Source organism: Salmo trutta, chromosome 17 (assembly GCF_901001165.1).
Source record: "Salmo trutta chromosome 17, fSalTru1.1, whole genome shotgun sequence".
In the NCBI taxonomy this organism is placed as follows: domain Eukaryota; kingdom Metazoa; phylum Chordata; class Actinopteri; order Salmoniformes; family Salmonidae; genus Salmo; species Salmo trutta.
Window position 1 is genome coordinate 42366842 of NC_042973.1, and position 23363 is coordinate 42390204.

The 23363-nt window shown below is 42.0% G+C and overlaps 1 protein-coding gene across 1 annotated transcript in view; it reads left to right on the forward strand.

Annotated features, from left to right (window-relative positions):
- The window catches only part of tmtc2b (transmembrane O-mannosyltransferase targeting cadherins 2b), a 173358-nt gene that overhangs the window by 27498 nt on the left and 122497 nt on the right, over window positions 1-23363 (forward strand). The gene's annotated exons all lie outside the window — the stretch shown is intronic.

Here is a 23363-nt window from a genome sequence, read left to right on the forward strand (position 1 = left end):
AGTCAGTAAGATATAAATAAGCACTCATTCATTCCCATGTCCATTAAATACTGTACCTAAACAGCAATAAGTAAGCTGAGCTGTGTTAGGACACCACTGTGGCTCAGTTGGTAGAGTTTGACACTTACAACACCAGGGTTGTGGGTTTGATTCCCATGGGGGACCAGTACAAACAAAACACGAAAATGTATGCGACCATTACTGTATGTCGCTCTGGATAAGAGCGTCTGCTGTATGACTAAGTATGTAGCTAGATGATAAGGGTAACGTGCAGTGTATGTATTATGTTGAGTGTGTAATGCAGTGTCTATTTTGTACACAGCAGTACTGTGCGTCGAAGACAATTTTCCCCTTGGGACATTAAAGTTCATCCTATCCTATCCTAGTCAGGCCCAGCTGTTGCATTAGCCTAAAACTCACTTTATAAAAAAAATACTTCTGCGCAAACACCACAGTGCACATTACAACGGTAGTGTTTAATGCGCAAGCATCTTTGGAGAGCATATTCAGCTCTGCTATATGTCAGTGAAAAGGGCTTCTGTCTTGCTTCAGGAGTACTGTGCTGCTTTATTCCTATGTCCGGCTTTGATTTATAGTGGAAAGAGCTGTTTGAAAGAACAATTTCTCTTGAAATATATATATATGCTCGGAAGCCCTCAGAGCTCATGGTTGTTCAGTGTAACATTTTTCACCCTTGTGGAATGGTTGTCATTGTTTAATATCAACGAGTTCAGCCCCATTAAATTCCCGTTAGTCATCATCTTGGGCAGGATCATCTCTTGCGTGGGACAAAGCCAGTGAGGGCTAGGTAGGCTGCATCTGCACTGGGTAATCGGAGCTGGGTTTGAGATGAGCCGTAGGTCAACTGCACTGCCGCGTGCGCTCACAGTGTGTCTCAGCGATGATGCAGCCGCCCCTAATCAAAAGCACATTTTGTGTGCGGTTATGCAAGTCCCCTCCAAAACCCTGCTGGTGACGCTGAATTGCTGTGGTGGACGTCGCCTCACATGAGACGTTTGCCTCTTCCCTTTGCACTAATCTTTTCTTCTCTCGAAGTAAAGATCACGTCACACAGACAATTTGGCGCCCTGAATTGTTTTTTCATTGTTTTCTCTGTGTGCAAGCTCTGAAGGTATTACAAATAGGTATTACAAATAAAACAGCGGACAACCCACCGAAGCTTTAATTATTTGCAGATTTGTCTGACTTCACAGGGGATGAGGCAGCTGTTACAATCCTAGACTCCACTAAACCAGATTAGGGGTTAAAACCTTTTAGAGGCAGGGGTTGGGAAGCTCTTTAAAACTCTCCTGCGGTGTGCATCTATTCTCTACGAAGGCTTATACAGTACATGGGAGAACAACGTACAGTAATTGCATCACAGATCCTCATTATCATTCAACTCCGGTTTAGAATCCAATTCAATCTGCAGGAACATGTCTAAATTCATGACAAAAATTCTGTTCCGCTGCCATGGCTCAAAACTGAGGATGAATCTCAAAGGGTCAAAGAATCAAGCCTCAGATCTCTGGAAGCAGAGTAAAAATCCTGCTACACTTCCTGACACCTGGAGACACAGGTCCACTCTTGCATTTAATAAGCCCTTGGATGGTTGACCTAGCACAGGCAGGTGTACAAGGTTCTTTGACGCCGGCAGGAAAGGGCAGCTCTGACAGGTTCATCCATCGTTGTTGGAAAAATGGTAGTGAGATTTATTGAAATCACACAAAAGCAAGTTTGGCTGTACACATAATTGCTGGGGACTTGCAAGAACCATTTATCAGGGCAGGCCTCCAATCAATTAAAATGTTCAGGGGATTGCAGATGCTGTCATGCTGTGGAAAAGTGAACAGCTCTATAAAGGGTATGCCTAGAGGCCCGGGTATTCAAGCTAACAGCAGAAATACTCAAATATAGGCACCTCCTAGAGCTCCTGCACTGTCAATTGAATGAACCAGTGATGATGATGCAAGTGTAGTGGGGTGAGGGGTAGCACTTGTCTCATGCCCAGCCAGCCTCTTGTAGCAGCCAGCCTCGCTCTCGCCCCTTAGCTATGTAGTCAGCTTCCACGTCTACTTTTACAGAGGTAACTGCTGGCGACCCTAACAGGAAGGGGCTTACATGGCCAGACGCGGCTTTATAAACATTGATACATTCAGCAAGTCTCCTCAACATTTTTATGTAACACAAATCGGACAGATGGCCTCATTAAGAGTGTTTTTGAGGTCTAACCAGTCTTTATTAGCATAAGCATGTACTCACCTATTTCTTTTAGCAGAAAAACAAAGAAAAACTAAGCTATGTGACCTTTGCCATTTTATTCCAATGCATATTTGACTGTTTTACTGATTTCACGTTGAGGACTACTTTTCAGCAACCAGTACAAGGCTATTGACTGGACGGTAAAGCCAGTATTTTCTTTGAATGTCGAATTGTTCCTTCCTTTTATGACTGAGCTAGCAGCAGCCAGGAAGTTTTCCTGCACTGTGAGACGCTTAAAGAACAAGACACTAGCACCGATTAAACATGCTTTACTTAGCCACTCTACTTACACGTGGTTGAATGCCCTGGCCAGCAGTACGCAACAGTGTTGTTGGCTATGTGCTGAGAACTTTATAAAAAAAATTATTCATTGCCATTTTCCCAAACATGTCAAGGACGTTTGACAGTGTGTATTTGCTTTGATTTTACTTCAGTGTGTATTTCCATTTCAACAGCAGCTGAGTTATTAGATGGATGTGTGCATATGCCTGTGTTTATTTTTTAGAGATTTAAGGCAGATTTGATTAGGATCAGAGCCCAAGCTCAGTGTATAGTAGTGGTAGTTAGATAATGCCGAGTAATTAGATAATGCGGAGAATGAATGAGTTCCGTAAAAGGCCAACGGTTTTGGTTACCAGTGTTGGAAGGTCTGCTGTGGCCTTTACATTGATAAAAAAAAACGTCACCTCTGCCCCTGACCTCAACACACTCGCTCACCTCAGGTTTTTGTCCGTCGTCCACCGTTTCCTAATTGGCAGCATTTAATCAATAGCACCTGGTGTGGAATGGGCAGAATGAGCCCTCTGATTGTGAGAGGCATAGGGTGTACCACAGGCAGTCCGCTAGGGCTAAATAATTAGAACATTGTCTGTGTTCTACCCCACTTTGAGGATTGAGTGGGCTGCCTAAAAAAAATGTAACCACAAATGATCCAAAAAAAGACAGCGCCGCCTTCAGACGAGGGATACTGCCGTAGATTTGTATACAATAACCTTCATTGTGTACCATGGCAACACAATGGTGATAACTCACGGCTTACTGCTGTGGAAGTCCGGATGGGAATTCCCAGGGACCTCACGATACAACATTATCACAATACTTAGGTGCCAATACGTATTCACTCATGATTCTATATGTATTGCGATTCGATATTGCGATTTTATTGCGATTTCATGTTCCAAACATATTGCTCACTATACGTCTGCTGCAGAGAGTCGAGAGAACATTACAAAACACTTTTTTTATCAGTTACAAATAAGTACTGAAAACATTTTGCCTCTATTTAAAACAAGATGGAGAACAACTACAGGATGAAAAAGTTTTGGCACAGGTAGAGCTGAGAAACGCTAGCTAATGCTACCCTACAGTAGCAAAAAATACTTGGAGTCAAATATCGATATAATATCGTGTCAAAATGATATTGATTTTCCCCCCCATCACTACATGGAAGATCCCATTCAGTCTCATGGAGCATGACATAATCCAACAAAATGCTCATTGTAATGTGTGCATTCAAGCTCATGTCCATGTTTAGCTTGTCTTTTTGTTGTAAATCATGTACTAATCGTGTTTTTTTGTTCTTTTTTTTCCCTCCTATGGTCCTCAACCTCTCCCTGACTCTGTGCTGCTGGCTCTTTATCAAAGGCATTGCAATCATGTTGATTTCTGTATGGAATGCTGTGCTCTGCTTTGTTGTGAACATCAATGATGTCTTTTAAGTTGAAATTCCTCCCATACTAGATCAACATTTCATACAAAATGATTCCAGTTCTTTGTGATTTGAGGGAAAACAGGCCTTCAGTCGCATGTCTCCAAAAGCAGGCATCACTGGATCAGTCCAGTTCATCCCTATTAAGTGGAGGGGGCAGCATCTGATCTAACTCGACAGACTAGAGCCGGGGAAGCTTCCCACAGCGTGTGGCTGGTAATTGATTTGATGGAGCTCCCCCCACTGAGGTGGTGAATGAGATGACAAGCCCAGAGGGGTACGATGGGAGATGAGAGAGCATGAGGGCGATCAATGCTGCGGATACAGAGGAAATGGCCTCTCAGATGGGGCGTTTGTGTGCCGAGCATGGCCTCTCTTACCAACTGCCACTCTCAGTTGTGAGATTACAAAAGGGCCATGTTTCTGCACAGCCCATTTGTTTTTACGACCGTGTATTAGACCATGTGGTTTTCTGTACCACAGGCCAGAAATATTTTTAACTTCTCGTCATTTTAAGAGATATCAAGGTCATAAATTCAATATGAGTCCCAACCAAAATCTGTTAATATGGCATGACATGGTCCTGCTATGAGGGGATGTATACGTTATTCCCCCTTTTACTGAACTCGAGTGTGGTTTAATATCCCCTAGACGTCATAATGAAGGGCAATAATCACAATTATTTTCGATTGGAAATGTGGTGATATACAAGAGTTGATACGCAACATTGAGATTGCAGTGGAATTGCTGCGAGGCATTGAATGGAATAGTTCTCCCTTTAATGACTTAACAAAAGCTCTTGTTGGGGTTTAGAAGTTTGTGAGTACAATATGCATTTCACAGGGGAACATTAATGAAAAACGTAATATTTTGAATGCCTTGCAGTACGTATAAACTCCAAAACCAGCTGTACCTTTTAGAGTTTCATTCATCTGTTTTCATGCAACTGAATCCTACCACACAATACAGTACCTGACAGCTTTGCCTTCCAGCACAGCCTTTTGCAGCCAACAGACTGGCTTGGTCAATTGCACTGACACTTCTCAAATCGTAAAATTCCATATACTGTACATATTTTTCTTTAAGTTCAGAATTCCATACTGTGTGGAGGAGAGGGAAAGAGAATAATACCCCACTTTGCACCTCATAAAACACGAGCGTTTTTCAGCAGAGTGCTCTCTCTCTCCCTCTCTGAAGGGGCCTCAGTTGCACCCCTCCAAGGGGGCGTCCCAGGGTAGAGTAATTTGAAGTGGTGAGGGAGGGCGTGTGAGGGTATTAACTGTCCTCACACTGTCATGTGGATCTGATCTCCTTCACCTGGGAATGGATAGGTATGGCAAGTATTCAGGAATGCCTCTGCTATTTCTCTCTTTCCCTGTGAGGATAGGCAGTTATTTAGACTGATAAAAACAAAAGAGTGTCCTAAAGAGGGCAAGTATGAAAGAGGTTAGTTCTTTTCTTTCTTTCTTTCTTTCTTTCTTTCTTTCTTTCTTTCTTTCTTTCTTTCTTTCTTTCTTTCTTTCTTTCTTTCTTTCTTTCTTTCTTTCTTTCTTTCTTTCTTTCTTTCTTTCTTTCTTTCTATGTCTGAGAGTTGGGAGTGGAAGTTGATAGGATGCAGGAGGAGCCTGTGGCTGGCTTCCACTTTGACCCTGCTGACTCCTCTACCCCACGCGGCTGCCAGTCGACACTGCCGAGCGGTAATCTGTGTACTGAGATTATCCCCCTTTTTGCCGCCAATCCAAGAGTCTGGGCTGAGCCTGTGCCTACTGAGCTGAATAGAATGTGTTCACTGTGTGGTGTTTTAGCCCAGTTTGCGTGACTTAAATTTTTTATATCTGTTAAGCTCTAGGAATGCTCTCTGTGGCACTGAAGTAGCGGGATGGGGGGAGAACTACTCGCCCCCTAAGTGATTCAATTATTCTGCAACAGTTCACGATCACCCACCACTGTTAAAGTGCTATGACAATTCAGTGAGGTGGAACAATTGAGGAAGTGTTTTTTTTTTATATTGTAAGCTAAAAATTGAGTATGGCCACAGATAGACGAAAAAGCCAGTATCCTCGTATAAGAACAAGCCCTCTTGAACGTGTTGTTGGTTTGAAAGCCGTAATGTCTCCGTATTTGGAAAATGCAATATAACATTCAGATTCCGATGTAGTCAATGTAAAACTAAGAGGGTGGAAGAACATGAGGCATGCTCATACTCATAACGGTTTATAATGACAGACTGGGTCATTATCCATGTAATGTGGTTATAGACCTTCCACCGGGAGATGGGTAAGTGATTGAGGAATGATTGACCTTGTTGTGAGGGATATTATCGTCCCAGAGATGTCACCAGAGCTTATCAAACCACTTTGTGCTCTGCTTGTGATTGATGTGTAGCTTATATCAGACAATGCCAGAACTGGTGGTATTTTGTAGCTGCTATAATTTATCAGGACAATCAGAGTCAAATTGATTGTCTGGGGGGGTGGCAAAAATAAGCAAGGAAATGGCTTCCCCTGCTCTTCTCAGAAGTAATTCATTATAGTATGCCACTCTGTTGTCCAGATGGATGTGGTCCTCATGTCAGTGGATTATCTTAATTATCAGACTGGGTTGGAATATCATACACATAAGACTGTACAGTACTGTATGTGACATGATAGGACATTTAAATTCATCTGTTCATTCACTGACTTATCCCAGACAATGAGGCCTAAACCTCACAATGAAGAGTAGTGACCACACGTGAACTCTTATCAGGGATCAGATCTCTTACAGACTGGTTGAGCCCAACCATGAATATGATTCAACTTAATGTTTTAATGGGGATCTTTCTATCAACTATCTCTCTTTCTCTTTCTCTCTCTCTTTCTCCTCCTAATTACTGGGCGGCAGGTAGTCTAGCGCTTAAGAGTGGTTGGCCAGTAACCGTAAAGGTCACTGATTCAAATCCCCGACACAACTAGGTGAAAAGTCTGTCGATGTTCACTTGAGCAAGGCAGGGATACTTTGGGTTTTGGCAATGAGGCCCTTTATCTACTTCCCCAGAGTCAGATGAACTTGTGAATACCATTTTTATGTCGCTGAGTGCAGTTTGAAGGAAGTTGCTAACTAGCGCTGGAAGTCTATCATTGCGCTAACGCTAGTTAGCATTGGCTCGCGAAACTACTGTCTAACTTCCTTCATACTGGACACATAGACATAAAAATGGTATCCACGAGTTTGTCTGACTCTGGGGAAGTAGATAAAATCCTGAAGTATCCCTTTAACCATTTCGCTTAGGCACGTGCACAGAGAGCTTTACCTGTGCAGAGCACAAGCCCCTTTGCCCTTCCGGTCTCAAAAGGGCCCTTTTCAGTGGTGGTATAACTTCCCCAAAATGTTTTTTTTATTTTTTATTCTGAACCCACTGCCCAAAAGTTGTCCTTTATATGTCATCTATGCTTCAGAACCAAAACGTTGTTTTGATCGTTGACCAATGACCATATCCAGATTAGTGACCAGAAAGAACTTGTTTATTCTCCTCCAGTTTTGCCTGGAAAAAAAGAGTAAGCCTATGTTTATCATCCACATAAAATGCAGTTTAGAAGTCTACTACTGACTCAGCTTTGCCAGAAAAATAGTCTACCTGGCGATTTGATTGATCATTTTCATATTTCAGATAGGCCTAGTTTGGGTGGCGACTAGCTACATGTCTAAAGACAAGCAGCTGTAACACTTGACTGCCTTCAATATTATGGGTTAAAAAATGTAACACTGGTGAATTTGTTAAGATATTTGTGAGAAAGAACAGGGCAACCCAGCAGGCAACGAGCACTCTGCAGGTAGACTGCCCTTCAAAGTGATGGCACGGTGCAGACAGAACACGCTTTCCATCTGATCCTGCAACCTCTGCTACACGTATGTCGTATGATTTCCCTGGACTCCAGAGAAGTGACATGACAACTGCTCGTCGAACATCTCGCTCCAAAATTATAGCCATTAATATGGAGTTAGTCCCCCCTCTGCTGCTATAACAGCCTCCACTCTTCTGGGAAGGCTTTCTACTAGTTGTTGGAACATTGCTGCGGAGACTCGCTTTCATTCAGCCACGAGCATTAGTGAGGTCGGGCGCAGAGATTTTCGATGGTGTTGAGGTCAGGGCTGTGCAGGACAGTCAGACTGTTGCCACAAAGTTGGAAGCACAGAATCCTCTAGAATGTCAATTTATGCTGTAGCGTTGAGATTTCCCTTCAGTGGGAAACCAACCAAACTTTACAGTTGGCACTATGCATTGGGGTAGGTTGCGTTCTCCTGGCATCTGCCAAACACAGATCCGTCCGTCGGATGGTGAAGTGTGCATTTCCACTGCTCCAGAATCCAATGGCGGCGAGCTTTACACCACTCCAGCCAACGCTTGGCATTGCGCATTCATGAAGCTCCCGACGAACAGTTCTAGTGCTGACGTTGCTTCCAGAGGCAGGTTGAAACTAGGTAGTGAGTTTTGCAACTGAGGACAGCTGATTTTTACGCTGGTTCAGCACTCGGCAGTCCGGTTCTGTGAACTTGTGTGGCCTACCATTTCGCGGATGAGGAGTTGTTGCTCACAGACGTTTCCACTTCACGATACCATCACTTATAGTTGACCGGGGCAGGTTTAGTAGGGCAGAAATGTGAGGAACTGACTTGTTGGAAAGGTGGAATTCTATGATGGTGCCACGTTGAAAGTCACTGAGCTCTTCAGTAAGGCCATTCTACTGCCAGTGTGTGTCTATGGAGATTGCATGGCGGAGTGCTCGATTTTATACACTTGTCATCAACGAGTGTGGCTGAAATAGCCGAATCCACTAATTGGAAGAGTGTCTACATACTTTTGTATACAGTGCATTCGGAAAGTATTCAGACCCCTTGACTTTTTCCACATTTTGTTACGTTACAGCCTTGTTCTAAAATTGGATACAAATAAACATCTTCATCAATCTACATACAATACTTAATAATGACAAAGCGAAAACAGGTTTTTAGAAATGTTTGCTAATTTATTCAAAATTAAAAAACAGAAATACCTTTTTTACATAAGTATTCAGATCCTTTGCTATAAAACTCAAAATTGAGCTCAGGTGCATTCTGTTTCCATTGAGCTCCGAGACAGGGTTGTGTCAAGGCATAGATCTGGGGAAGAAGCCCAAAACATTTCTGCAGCATTGAAGGTCCCCAAGAACACAGTGGACTCATTCTCATTCTTAAATGAAAGAAGTTTGGAACCACCAAGACTCCTCCTAGAACCCGATGGTCACTATGACAGAGCTCCAGTTCCTCTGTGGAGATGGGAGAACCTTCCAGAAGGACAACCATCTCTGTAGCACTCCACCAATAACGCCTTTATGGTAGAGTGGCCAGACGGAAGCCACTCAGTAAAAGGCACATGACAGCCTACTTGGAGTTTGCCAAAAGGCACCTAAAGGACTCTCAGACCATGAGAAACAAGATTCTCTGGTTTGATGAAACCAAGATGGAACTCTCTTTGGAATGAATGCCAAGCGTCACGTCTACTGAGGACCTGGCACCATCCCTACGGTGAAGCATGGTTGTGGCAGAATCATGCTGTGGGGATGTTTTTCAGCGGCACGGACTGGGAGAGGATCGAAGGAAAGATGAACGGAGCAAAGTGCAGAGAGATCCTTGATGAAAACCTGCTCCAGAGTGCTCAGGACCTCAGACTGGGGTGAAGGTTCACCTTCCAACAGGACAATGATCCCAAGTACACTGCCAAGGAGTAGCTTCGGGACAATTCTCCGAATGTCCTTGAGTGGTCCAGCCAGAGCTCGGACTTGAACCTGATCGAACATCTCTGGAGAGACCTGAAAATAGCTCTGCAGCAATGCTCCCCATCCAGCCTGACAGAGCTTGATAGGATCTGCAGAGAAGAATGGGAGAAACTCCCCAAATCCAGGTGTGTCAAGCTTGTAGCGTCATACCCAAGAAGACTCAAGGCTGTATTCGCGGCTAAAGGTGCTTCAACAAAGGGTCTGAATACTTATGTAAATGTGATATTTCAGTTCTTTATTTTTTTATACATTTGCACATGTGCATGTGCGTGCGTTGGGGTCGCCAGCTTGGTGGGCTAACGCTGCTACTCCTTTTTGGGGTCGCGGGTCAAAAAGTTTGAAAACCACTGGGATACATGATAGTGGCAAAAAAATGGAGTTGGGTTGGATATAGTCATGGTAGCCTACGGTATTTCTGACAATATTCTATTTTGACTGAAATTGTGTTAGTCATTGTTAATAAGTGCAGCATTTATTCCACTTCAAAATACTTTACTCATCAGGTTGTGCTGCTTTCCCCTCATCTTGCAGTAATTGCTCAAGGAGTCTGTGACCGCAGATGCAGGATTTTTTTGCCCCCCAATAGATCTGTACACTGTCCTACTTTTGCTCCTGTAAGTCGCTCTGGATAAGAGCGTCTGCTAAATGACTCAAATGTAAATGTAATTTAGTACATCAGTGAATTAAAGACTCTCAGACTGGCTCGCTCAGGTGGCACACTGGAATTGACCACACACACACACACACACACACATACACACATACACACACACACACACATACATACATACATACATACATACATACATACATACATACATACATACATACATACATACATACATACATACATACATACATACATACATACATACATACATACATACATACATACATACATACATACATACATACAAAACCTAATGGAACTGAGTATCAGCTGAAGTTTCAGGAGTACATGAGCAAAAGCCACATAAAGTCTGCGTTGATGGTATACGCTGTCAGTCAGTTGGCCGCCAGTGTGGGATGTGGAGACAGACGTTAGGAATGACAGAGGTTTTAGTGATTGTCTAGAGAGACGTTGATTCAACCATGGAGGAACTCTGCTCTGGTATAATTTGATTATGTAAATGAGTAGGAGTGCTCCTGAGTTTGTTAGTACGCTGAAGGGGACAGGGGCGTGTGTCTGGCGGGATGTGTGGGGGTAGGCAGAATTATCCGGACATTTTGTGGGAAGCGTGTCACCACCCTGACCCTCGATGACTTGCAGTGATCCCCTTTCTTTGGTTTGCTTGAGAGAGAGAAAATTGCATTTTGAGAAAGCCGAAACAACATTCCTCCCAGAGTAAAGAGATGGGAGGTCTTGGCTGCATCAGTCCAGACAGATATAACTCATTGTTCATTTCTAAAAAAAGCAGTAGAGTTGGCAAGCTAATTCTGCCAAGGATCCAGCAGTAGGTGTCATACCCCGCGCCAGCTGGAATAGGTGAAATAGCTGGAATAGGTGTCGTTTTTGGCTGCAAAGGAGTTCAGGAAAGCGTAGCGAAACAGCGTGAGCTCAGTGTTTGAAAACATTACCTCTCCTCAGGCTAACGAGAGGCGTTGTGGGTAATCCAGGGAGACAAGGGGATTTGGATGGTGATGTGATCAGCTCGAGGCTTTCTTCCCAGTAATCTGTGTGATTACAGTGAAGAGAGGCAACTGACCGATCTCTTGATTTACGGATACTCTGGGGCTGTATTCAAAAAGCATCTCAGCGTAGGAGTCCTGATCTAGGATCGGGTCCTCCCTGTCCATATAACCTTATTCAAAGAGAAAAGGGATCTTGGGTCAGAACTCTTTTGTGAATACGGCCCTGGACTCAACGGACCGATGGTCCTTTACCCCTTCAGAGGACGGGCCTGGGGTGCTTACAGATTGAAACAGGACTGAGTACAAGTCTAAGCAGCTGTAATTTCAACACTGTTAACCAATAAACCCTGATGTCTGACTGTTTCAAAAGGTCTTGGCTTCGAGGAATGTTTTCAAAATGGCCGTGTCCGCATGACAGAAAGATTTTCTATCGACGCCGGAAGCCTCGACTGACATGCCAAAGTCACCAGCCATCCACCCAAACAAAAACCAAATCCCACTCCAGGGACAAAGAGTGATAAATCCCTGTGAATTGATGATGATTGCTCAGTCACTCAGAATGCCCTGTTTTTATGAGCTCGTATCAGTAATATCCCAGAGAGAGTTTTACTGCTAGATTCCTCTAGCATGAGTTTGACTGTTTCACTGGCCCAGTCGACCACCAGACCTCCCAGTCTCTGGTTTCTTAATGAGCATCACTCCTAACAGGTGATCCGGGTAGGCATTTGAGGAAGGATGCTTGCGTGTGTAATGTTTATTTGCCTTACTGTAGATTATAGGCTATACTCTTATGATTCCAGCGTCGCCTTCTCTATGCTGCAAATACCATAGCGATCCATAATGTTGAAATCCCAATATACTGTATACCCAATGCCTAAATCAGAGAATGCAAGATCTTACAGTGAGTAACTAATCATCCCTAATTGAAATACATTATTGTTTACCATGACATTTAATAATTCTGTAATAACTCCAATGTGAGGCTGCTGGCGTTTCCTACACATGCTGCATTGCACGGTGAGTGGGCTGTTTTGCAATCCAAATATAATGGCGGCTCCATGTTACAGCACAGCTGGAATGAAAACAGACATAAAACAGGCTATTAATTGTTTCCAGTCGTTGCCTGTCCAGCATTCTGCTGGTGCACAGCATGTAGTCATTACATCTTTTGTAAAAATGTATCTGTATGTATAAAGGCCTATATCCAGACAGTTTCATGCATCATATACTACTCGCCATGTTGCCTTCTGTTATTTTCACACTTGAAAACGCATCATAAATATAGCTCATACATATGTTTATTTTCCCGCTTTCTACACAGGCCTGTATGGTGAGCCACAACTCTACTTTTTTCTTATAATCGGCAAATGTTGCTCCCATTACTATCTTTGGGTTTTGCATCTGCTTAAGGCTGAGTCAAGTTTTATTTCTTTGTTTCAATGAAATATAATTTCATATCTGATTCAGAGTTTAAATACATTCGCTTCCATTCTATATATTTCACTGATTCTTTCTGTCGTTCTTTTCCATTTCTTCAGGTGAGGAGAGTACTGTTACTTTCGCTATGCCAATGCATGTATAACAGGAGGGCTCCTATGTTCTTTTCACTTTCAACTCAACCTCACTTGCCAGTGTGATTTAGAACTTGTTAAAGCTATCCACATGAAACTTGTAGTTGTCACTGCTACGTTGGTAAATGGTATAATGAGTCACGCTGAGGAAATCTAGTCTGCAGCTCCATTCATCATCTATTACTTCCATGTAGAAAATGTGGAAGTGCAGTCCCTACCAGGGAATAAAACAAACCAACTTTCATCTTTAGTTGCTGGCAGTAACTAGGCTTTCATTTGATTACAGAATAAAAGTTTGACACATGCAAGGAAAAAAAACGAAGGTCATTTCTCACAAGACTAACAACATGCACCGTGCTCCCCGGCTGTTCTCTACAGAAAACAAATGAGTCACACAGGACGAAACATTACTGAAGTCTTATTTGATATACGCTTTCATGTCAGTTTCAAAGGAACAAATGTAGAAATAAATGTGGAATGATACCTGCTACATCTGAAACATAGCTATGTTCTATATTGATCATTCATCTCCCTCTATTCTTAAGCAGTCCCAATGTCAGAAGAAAAGAATGGTATTATAGTATTTTGGAACAAATGGCTGATAAATGTTGCACTAATCCATTTCAGAAGATGAATAAGCAGTGTGCCTGGGCAGTTGTTGGACAGAATGTTGGGCAGCTGGTTGCTTAGGCCTACACTGACTGCCATGTGCATGTGATTCCACATAAATGCACCTCTCTTTAACAATATCCGGGAAGAAAGGTGAAAATAAAGCTGCCATGGACATTGTGGTGTATTAGATCAAGAAAAGATTATGGTGAATTAGATCAAGCTGTGTTTCTTTTTCCATCTGGGCCCCATGGGGACCATTTGTTCTTACACGTCTGGGTTTGCGATTCTTGGTCAGTGCCGGCTGACCAGAGTGATGGAACAAAGCAGGCCTGTCTCGCGAGCCCATGTCTTTGTCTCAGAAATATAGTTCATTAGTTGAAGCTGGCTGCTCAGGACATTCCTCTGTACTACAATGTTACTAAACAGGATTGCTCCTGGCTGCAGCTGACTTTCAATAGAAATCTGATTTGAAGGATGGTGAATTATTCCTTTGGGGGGGAGTGGTTTATAGGTCACTGTGCCATCCTGGTCTGTCTGAGGAGGAGTGAAGTGGATTGGGGAGGGGCGATGGCTGTGGGGGAGAAGGAGCTCGCTTTTCTAGTTGAAAAATCTCAGCCCCTCTTGCACTGCGCTGCTGTAGGGGGACAGGAAAATATTCCCAAGCCTGCTTGACCCAGAATTCCCCTCTTCACAGCAACAAAGGGATTCGAGTCCAAATATAATTTATGTACAGTGCCTTCAGAATGTATTCGTACACCTTGATTTATTCCACATTGTGTTGTGTTACAGCATCAATTCAAAATGTATTAAATACATATATTTACACCCATCTACACACAATGTCCCATAATGACAAAGAAAAACTGTAACTCGGCCACTCAGGAACATTTACTGTCTTCTTGGTAAGCAACTCCAGTATAACATTTGGCCTTATGTGTTAGGTTATCGTCCTGCTGAAGGTGAATTAATCTCCCAGTGTCTGTTGGAAAGCCGACTGAACCAGGTTTTCCTCTAAGATTTTGCCTGTGTTTAGCTCTATTCTGTTTATTTTTTATCCTGAAAAACTCCCCAGTCCTTAATAATTACAAGCATACCCATAATATGATGCAACCACCACTATGCTTGAAAATATGGAGAGTGGTACTCAGTAATGTGTTGTATTGGATTTGCCCCAAACATAACACTTGCTTTGTAAGTGCCTTGTTGCAAACAGGGTGCATGTCTTGGAATATTTGTATTCTGTTCAGGCTTCCATTGGCCTCATGGTGAAATCCCTGAGAAACGGAGGAAGGACGCCTGTATCTTTGTAGTGACTGGGTGTATTGATACACCATCCAAAGTGTGATTAATAACTTCACCATGCTCAAAGGGATATTCAATGTCTGCTTTTTTTTACACTGTAAATCCAGGTAAATTCTAGCTACTCAAATTTTGAGGAAACTGATTACCTCAAAAAAAATTAAGTTAAGAAACTTTAATAAATGAAGCGAGCAGTTCTACCTTCATATGAGTAATGCAAATGTTGTTTTTTGAGTAAGGTAGACTTAAAATGTATATGTAAATCAACAGTTATTTTTGATTTCTCGCTACATAAAAATCACTAGTTAAATTAAATCAATATGGTGAAGTGAACATACAATCTTTTTAAATCAAGGTCACTTAAGTATATAGTTGCAATACTTTAAATGCTTGAGTTTAGGAAGGTCCACCTTACTTAGAAATTGGGCCAGAGAAGAAGAGGCAAAGCGAGAGGGATATGGGCCAAACGAGGTCAATGAGAGAGTGATCAATTTGGTCAACAAAAATTGTAATGGCTTATTTGCTACGTGAGGTTCATTTGATCGAATAAAAGTTTCATAACGCTTAGGTTGTTTTGAGTGTACTGATAGAAGTAGTGACACCCTGCAACTTTGAGAAAAAACACGGCTATGCATATTAATGATATGAGGCTAGTAGCATAGCATCTCTCTCCATTAAATACAGGTGGTTGATGTCAACCCCCCTCATCGAATTTTCAAAAAAGTTTTAAAATAACAAGCTGTAGCCACCAATCCAAAGAGAGGAATAGGCGGGAGCTTGGCTGCCTGCCGTTCTGCTCGGTGGACAACGAGTCCCATTGTTAGGGTGGAGACACGACCATCTCGTCATTTTATCCAAATCTCTGCTTGGGCCTTAGGAGAACAGAAGAGATAAGAAGAAATAGTCTTTTATAGCTTATTCCAAACAGATTTATGGGGAATATTTTCAAAATAGACTCAGGCTGAAGATGCGAATTAAAGGGAAGCAATCTATCCATAAATGTGCACACAAGTAATTTGTGCCAAGTTCAGCTGGAAACAAATGTGCAAGCTTAAAAAAGATAAAGTACAAAGTAACTTTGACCCCTGTAAAATCCGACTACAACTAATAACGTGGATAAGTTGACATTTGTCACTACACATGAACATAGCAGAACATAGTACAATACATTCTACATCTTGATGTTGATGTCCGTGATAACAATTGTTATCGTCTCCTTATATGGGGTCACTGCAAGTTTCCACACTTTCGTTTAGAGGTTCATAGTAGGTCCAAACCAAAATTGAGAGCACAACATAGTCAGTGTTTTTTAGGCCGAGTACCTATGTGAGTGTGAAAGAGAGGGAGAGTGTGTGCACGTGTCAATCACCACACTGACTGTTTACATCACTACAATTGGATAGCATAGTCTGTGCCATCAATAGTGACCTTAAATATTCAGTAGATAGTGTGCCTCAAAATGAGAGGGAGTGCGTGAGAGAGAGCAAAACACCCCACAGGCTGCTCACAGCGTCACTACACATGCATCAATAGATCATTCTTCAATAACTGGAGCTGTGCCTTCAGCTTACTACCATGAATTCGATGAATTCGAATGTGCTGGTGAGTTCCTTTGGGTAGCTCAAATGTAGGGCGTAGATCATACCTAACGAATCAATGAATCCCTCAGCAAAAGTGGAGAGGTTGGTCACCACAACTTCAACCTTCACGACAACAGCCATCATGACAGGGTTGAAACGGACTGGTACATTTACATTTACGTCATTTAGCAGACACTCTTATCCAGGTATGTTGTCACTGGTGACAGTGAGGATGACTACCGCTGCATCTCCCAGACCTGGTTCATCTGAATCCTCCAGCTGGAATAGATAAACAGGAGAAGAACATTTCGAAATTTCACCAAATATACTAGTGATTAGGTATACATTGTCTTGCCAAATTGTTTTCATCCAACAATCACAGGTCTCCTTATTTGTCTAGGAGTTAAGACAAGATGCTTCATGGGAAAGACATACATGTGCAGATAAACAATTGTACCCAGCAAGTCTTGAAAAATCCTGAGGCATCTTCATGCAGAAACACAGGAAGGACGCGGAGAACAGTGCTTTGTCTAACTGTAGGAATAAGCGCTATACATTTTTGTGACACCGCAGTCTAATCTGACCTGGTACATTTGGGATCGGTTTCCCGGACACAGATTAAGCCTAGTCCAAGACTAAAACAGGATGTGAATGGAGATTATCCATGGACAATGCTTCATAGTTCTAGACAAGGCTTAATCTGTGTCCGGGAAACAGGTGGGCTGTTAACGATCTCCTGCTGTGATACATGTGGAATAGATGGCATCTTAAGAAATACTGAGCTGGGTCATCAATTGACCAGTGTCATTCAGATTCTCAGGAGCTTCAAGTGTATCTGAGCTCGGGCCAGGACATTACTCTAGCACAGCATCTACATCACTGATGTCTGTTGATTGAACATTAGATGGGTGTGTCCTAGACTTGTGGGCGTTAAAGGACGAGTACACATTGGTATAATAATCACAATTCTTAAACTGACATTTTACTGTCTCGTGGTTCATTTAAGTGCCCCATTAAGTGACTGAAGAGAGTTGAATTTGAATATGGTTGCTTGAAAGCACACAAGGGACAAATAAAAGACACCTGCTTCACACTTGTACCAACCCTGGTCTGCTCAGTGTGAAACCTTGACAGATTCATTTTGAGGGCATTGTTTGACTGGAATGTGCAGATACAATCATTTTAGAGACACAGAAGTGGACTGACCCTAGAATAATAACTGTGCTGCAAACGAATGTGTTTCAGCAATCCTGTCCTGAGTGAGATGAGGCGGCACACAGCTTACAGTTCCAACCCCTTCTTCAATGGCGCTGTAATAATAACACAAGGAATGAGTTACTAGAAATTCAAAAAAGGATAGCTGAATGTGAAATAATTCATATTTTTAAATACGCATACACAATTATTGTTTACAGTGGAACATTTCTCTGTACACTTGCGCTCAGCTGGCATCTGATTGGCTCACTTGCTAAGCCCCAAGATATTCGAATGATTCACAGCTGTTGACTTGAAAACCAACTAATTGGGAAATCTACAATTATACTTAGAAATAAATCAATTCCACGATGTGTTTCTTCTTTCTATGTTTGAAGATTCTCCAACACGTCAGACGACCGTTCTTGATAAAAGTTAGCTAGCTAGCTATCAACTTTGACAACTGAAGACCACCATGTTGAATGACATTTTTTTCTAATGACGTACAGCCCGTTACCCACGTTGATAGCGTCTGTTAACGTTTATCGCCAAACAGCTGCAAACTCATTGGGTTTATTACTTGCAAAAACGATTATCACAAGCCTCCTTAACTTAAAACACTTGCTGTTCAAGTTTTGTGCACTCAAAAATTAAATAAACGTTGTAGTCACGCGTGTCATTTTAGCACAACTACTTCACTAATATTGTGTGGCCCTCATTCAAATGAATCGGTGAATTTAACTGTCTGGGTTCACAGTGTATTTTTTACCCATCTACCAATAGGGGCATTGGAAAAGCTCCCTGGTCTTTATGGTGGAATCTGTGTTTGAAATTCACTGCTCGACTGAGGGACCTTCCAGATAATTGTATGTGCGGGGTACAGAGATGAGGTAATCATTAAAAAATCATGTTTAAACACTATTATTGCACAGAGAGTGAGCCCATGCAACTTATTATGTGACTTGTTAAGCAAAGTTTTACTCCTGAACTCATTTAGGCTGGACATAACAACGGGGTTGAATAACCTCTACGGGCCACGGGGGCAGTATTGAGAATTTTGAAAAAAATATGTGCCCATTTTTAACTGCTTCCTACACCAACTCAGAAGCTAGGATATGCATATTATTACCAGATTTGGATAGAAAACACTCTGAATTTTCTAAAACAGTTTGAATGGTGTCTGTAAGTATAACAAAACTCATATTGCAGGCAAAAACCTGTGAAAAATAGATTTTTAAAAAATGAGAATTTTGTGACTGTACTATTTAGTGTCATTGTTTTAAAGATACCACAGTGAGAAAGGATTCAGTTCGCAACTCCTAAGGCTTCCACTAGATGTCAACGATCTTTAGAAAGTTGTTTGAAGCATCTGTGATGAATACAGACCGAATTAGAATGCTTACAAGTTGACACGTCATCACCTCATTTTTTGCGCCTGCGCATGAATCTGAGAAGAGTGTCTTTGTCATAATCGTTTATTCTAGACACTTGATAGGTTGTGTGAAAATATTACTGATGTTTACTGATGTTTCACGTTAAAAATGGACCAAAAGATTAATGCTAAACAACGTTTGACATGTTTGAACAAACATAAATAGATTATTTACTAGGTTTTTTTTAGCTTTTCGGCGTGACTTTACACTGCCCACCTCATTTTGTGGGAGCCTACTGAACGCTAACTATTTGGACATAAATTATGAACTTTGTCAAAAGAAACCACATTTGTTCTGGACCTGGGATCTCTGGCAGCGCCTTCTGATGGAGATAATCAAAGGTAAGGGGATATTTAGAATGTTATTATCGATATTAGATGATGCTAATGCTAACGGTATAGCTTAGCTTAGCTTATAGCTTAGCTTATGTTGTTAGCATAGTACCCAGTTTATAGCAAAATGTGATTTCCCAGTAAAGTTATTTTGAGATCTGGCCATTCGGTAGCAATTACGAGATGATAATATATTATTCTTTGAATGACAATATTATAATTTACCAATGTTTTCGAATAGTAATTCCGTGATTTGTAATGCTAGATTCACTGGGAGCATTCGAGCCGAAAAAAATTCTGAATTTCACCGCGACTGTAAATGCTGTTTTTGGATATAAATATGAACTTGATGGAACTAAAAATGCATGTATTGTATAACATAATGTCCTATGAGTGTCATCTGATGCAGATTGTCAAAGGTAAGTGCATAATTCTAGCTAGTTTTCTGTCTGTTGATGCCCTTCTTTGAATTGGCTAAACATTACACGCAGCTATTGTCAATGTACTCTCCTCACATAACCTAACTTTATGCATTCTCCGTAAAGCCTCTGAAAATCGGACAGCGTGGTTAGATTTAGGAGATATATCTTTCAAATGGAGGAAAATAGTTGATTATTTTTTTATTTGAAATGATTACTCTTGCAGTTTTGAATTCCCCGCCATGGTCACATGACAATGAATCCCAATACCGGGATAAGATCCTGCCCCCTGGCCTCAACAGGTTTTAACTGACTCAAGACATTTTAGCTTTTCCTTTTAAAATTGTAATTGTTTTATTTTGAAAGACATAATTCCACTTTGACATTAGGGGCCAGAGCTAAAATATCTAAATGTAATTAGGCTGTAACACAACATTTTGAAAAATGTGTGAATACTCTCTGAAGGCACTGTGCTACCATGAATGTATTTATTCAAGCATTTTTAACACATGCAACTGATTTATCCCTGATATGAGAATGCATGCAGGTTTATAAATACACCGTTTTCATCATGAGAAGCTGCCTCTGTGGTAACATTAGACAAAGAATAAAATCATTATATTATTTATGTATTGAAAGTTGTGTATTCTTTAGTAGGTACTTTAAAGGAGTAATGATGAGGTCCAATGTGGCCACCTGCAATAACAAATGATTTTCCCGTAAGTGATTAGAGAGGAAAACAAGAATTGCACCTTGCATGCAGTTTATTTTGTGCACAATATAGATTGTTCAGTAGTTTATCATTTTCTCATGAAATATTACTCATGGTGTTGCATGCAGTATTGCTCTCTTTAAATGCACTGCTTCTTTGTGAATAGGGTGCACAGCCAAATATCTTTTCACATACTGTACCTAATATATTGTTACTCCCTAATTGGATAAATTCCTGGACAGATGTTCTCAGCTGCCTGTAATATATTGGAGCCAGCTCAACTAAAATAACTTTGATCTCCACTTTGTTTGCATTCTTGGTGTCCCATCTTTTTCTCTGTAGAGATAGAGATGTGATTCCCGGACAAATGATAATGAGGTGGAGAGATTGAATAAGGCTGTAGTAATCATCCAGTGTTTTCTTAAGTCACACAGATGGACTAGGGCTGTGTTTCATGGCTGGCTCTAGTTGTCTTATTTAAAGACTCTTGTCTTAATGGTGTGATAAGGCATATCCCAGGTTTAACCGTTTTTTAATGAGAGGGAGAACGAGTCAGGCGATCGATGTGGCTATGTATCACTGAGGTTAGTTTTACAGCAGAAAAGATTAAGTGAAATGATTTTCATGATAATGATAATTACATTACTGTTTTAATTTACTGTGATCGTTTAATGACCTTCATTAATATGGTCAATCGGGATTAACCAATTATTATGACCCGACTGATAAATTCATCACACAATCCTTTATCAGTTTATCACAGTCCTAATTAGTCAGATTGTGTTGCATTGATGTCTGATGCTTCTCTGTCTCACATGGGATGTGTTTTGACTTAGCACGGTGGGAGAACATGTGGGCTGTTACTCTGTGAGATATTGTTTGTTGTACTTTTTTCCACACCGCCCCTAGATGCTGTATACCTGGGTAGTCATCCTCCCCATAACATTACACTAGGCTGTTTACTGTCCTTCTGTCGTAAACTGTCTTTACACTTATCCTCTTTACAATTACAAGGAATCAAAGTGTGTTTACTACAGGCACCTTTGCTGGTATCCCTCTCAGTACACACGCAGAACACTTTGCGGTCGTGGGAGACAGTCCCTGACGGGGATATTTCCAGATGTTCTAATGGTCAACTCACCACCTCTATTCTTAGACTTGTTGATTTTACATCGGGTTAAAGGGTCCAGTGAGAGCATGGCTGTTGTCTTGATTCTGATTAATTTATGGTGTATTTTGTTCCCAGTAACATTGCATTTACTTCCTCATCTTGGGAGATCCACTCGCCTCCACGCCTTTGGGAGATGCACACGGCTACATTTGGAAATTCTTATCTTCTGGTAGTGTTGAGTTGCTTCTTTACCCTTATCTGAACCTTCCCTGGACAACCCCATGTTCCATGGACCTGGAAATACTGGAAGACTTCCACACTAAGCCCTCCATACTTACTCCGTGTGCATTCAAACAACATGCCGTCCCTCCGTCATCGGCTGTAACGAGCTGTTGACTGATGTTCAAAGAATTTGTGCTTATGTGCCAAGTGTAGCAGGATCCTCTCTGACAGTTTGAGATACGTCATGAAGCACGTACCGCAGGCTGGGGTTGTGTGTAAGCAGCAGATAAAATGGCACAAAGGCTGTTATGTACGACCTGGCTGACTGGATGACTGGTCACGGCAGGGCAGTGGAGTGACGTCAGTGTCCTCCTGTTCTTTCCTGTGTTCCCATGATCTCTGATCCTATGAACTGTTAGGCTGTTATACGTCTTGGCAGGCTGACCTGGAAACAGTGAGAGAGCTGACGCAGATAGGTCCGTGTGTTTTAAGAGGCATGGACGGGTCTGTTTGGCCACTTCCATCTTTTGATGTGAGAAGGACATGGTTCCATCTGTTTCCTGCTGTTCTTTTTGCAGCGTGCAGACCAAGAAGTGAGACAGATGAATGTGGAAGAGATGAGGTCTTATATTCACGGTGACACATGAGTGAGTGCTTGAGTGTGATCGTGGAACATTGGTTCAGATTATGCTGACTGGAGTTATAGGAAGTGTTTTATGATTCAAGATGGAACGTGACTGAATAAACACCCTTCGTTCCCAGATGTATGTGTAGACAATAGAAAAGTGTTTGAAGAGAGTGTGATGCTGTTGTGTTTACCTGGTAGGGTTCCATTGTGTGTGTCCTTTTCTAAACAAGTTACGCAAAATGCAAGACATAATTTCCTGCGGAGACAGTTGTTTCGTAGGAGTTTGTCTGTTCCGTTTGCTGCCCAGCTACCTCCAGTCTCTGACCCCTTTCTGTGTCCCCTCTGCCCTTCTTAAGCACCTGTCAGTCCCATTGTCTTCCCCTGAAGGAGAGGAAGCCCACGCAGGCATGCTCTTATGGCCCCTAATCTATGGCTTTGCTTCTCTCTCACACTCAGTTGCCACTGGTCCTTTGTTTCCTGGCCCTTTCTTACCAGGTTTGGGGAGAACAACAAGGGACCATCCGTCTTGCCATTGATAATGGACCACACATGGTCCTGCTCCAGTAGCTTTCTAAGGCCAGGCCTCAGTGCGTGCGCAACAGGACCGGCGTTCCCTTATCCATCCCTGGCCGATGGAGAGCTCCACTCAGCTCTTTGTTCACAGAGCCAGCTTCTGGGCAGTGCTCTGCTTGTCTCTTTGTCCCACTTTCTGGGGGCTTGTCCCACTGTGTTCCCTCCCTCTGCTTTGTGTTCACTCCACCTACAATATGCCACCAGCAAGTATTCCAGAAATGCAATGAATGCCAGTCCCTTTGTGGTTGTGAATGTGTGAAGAGGTAGAAGGGGAGAGGGA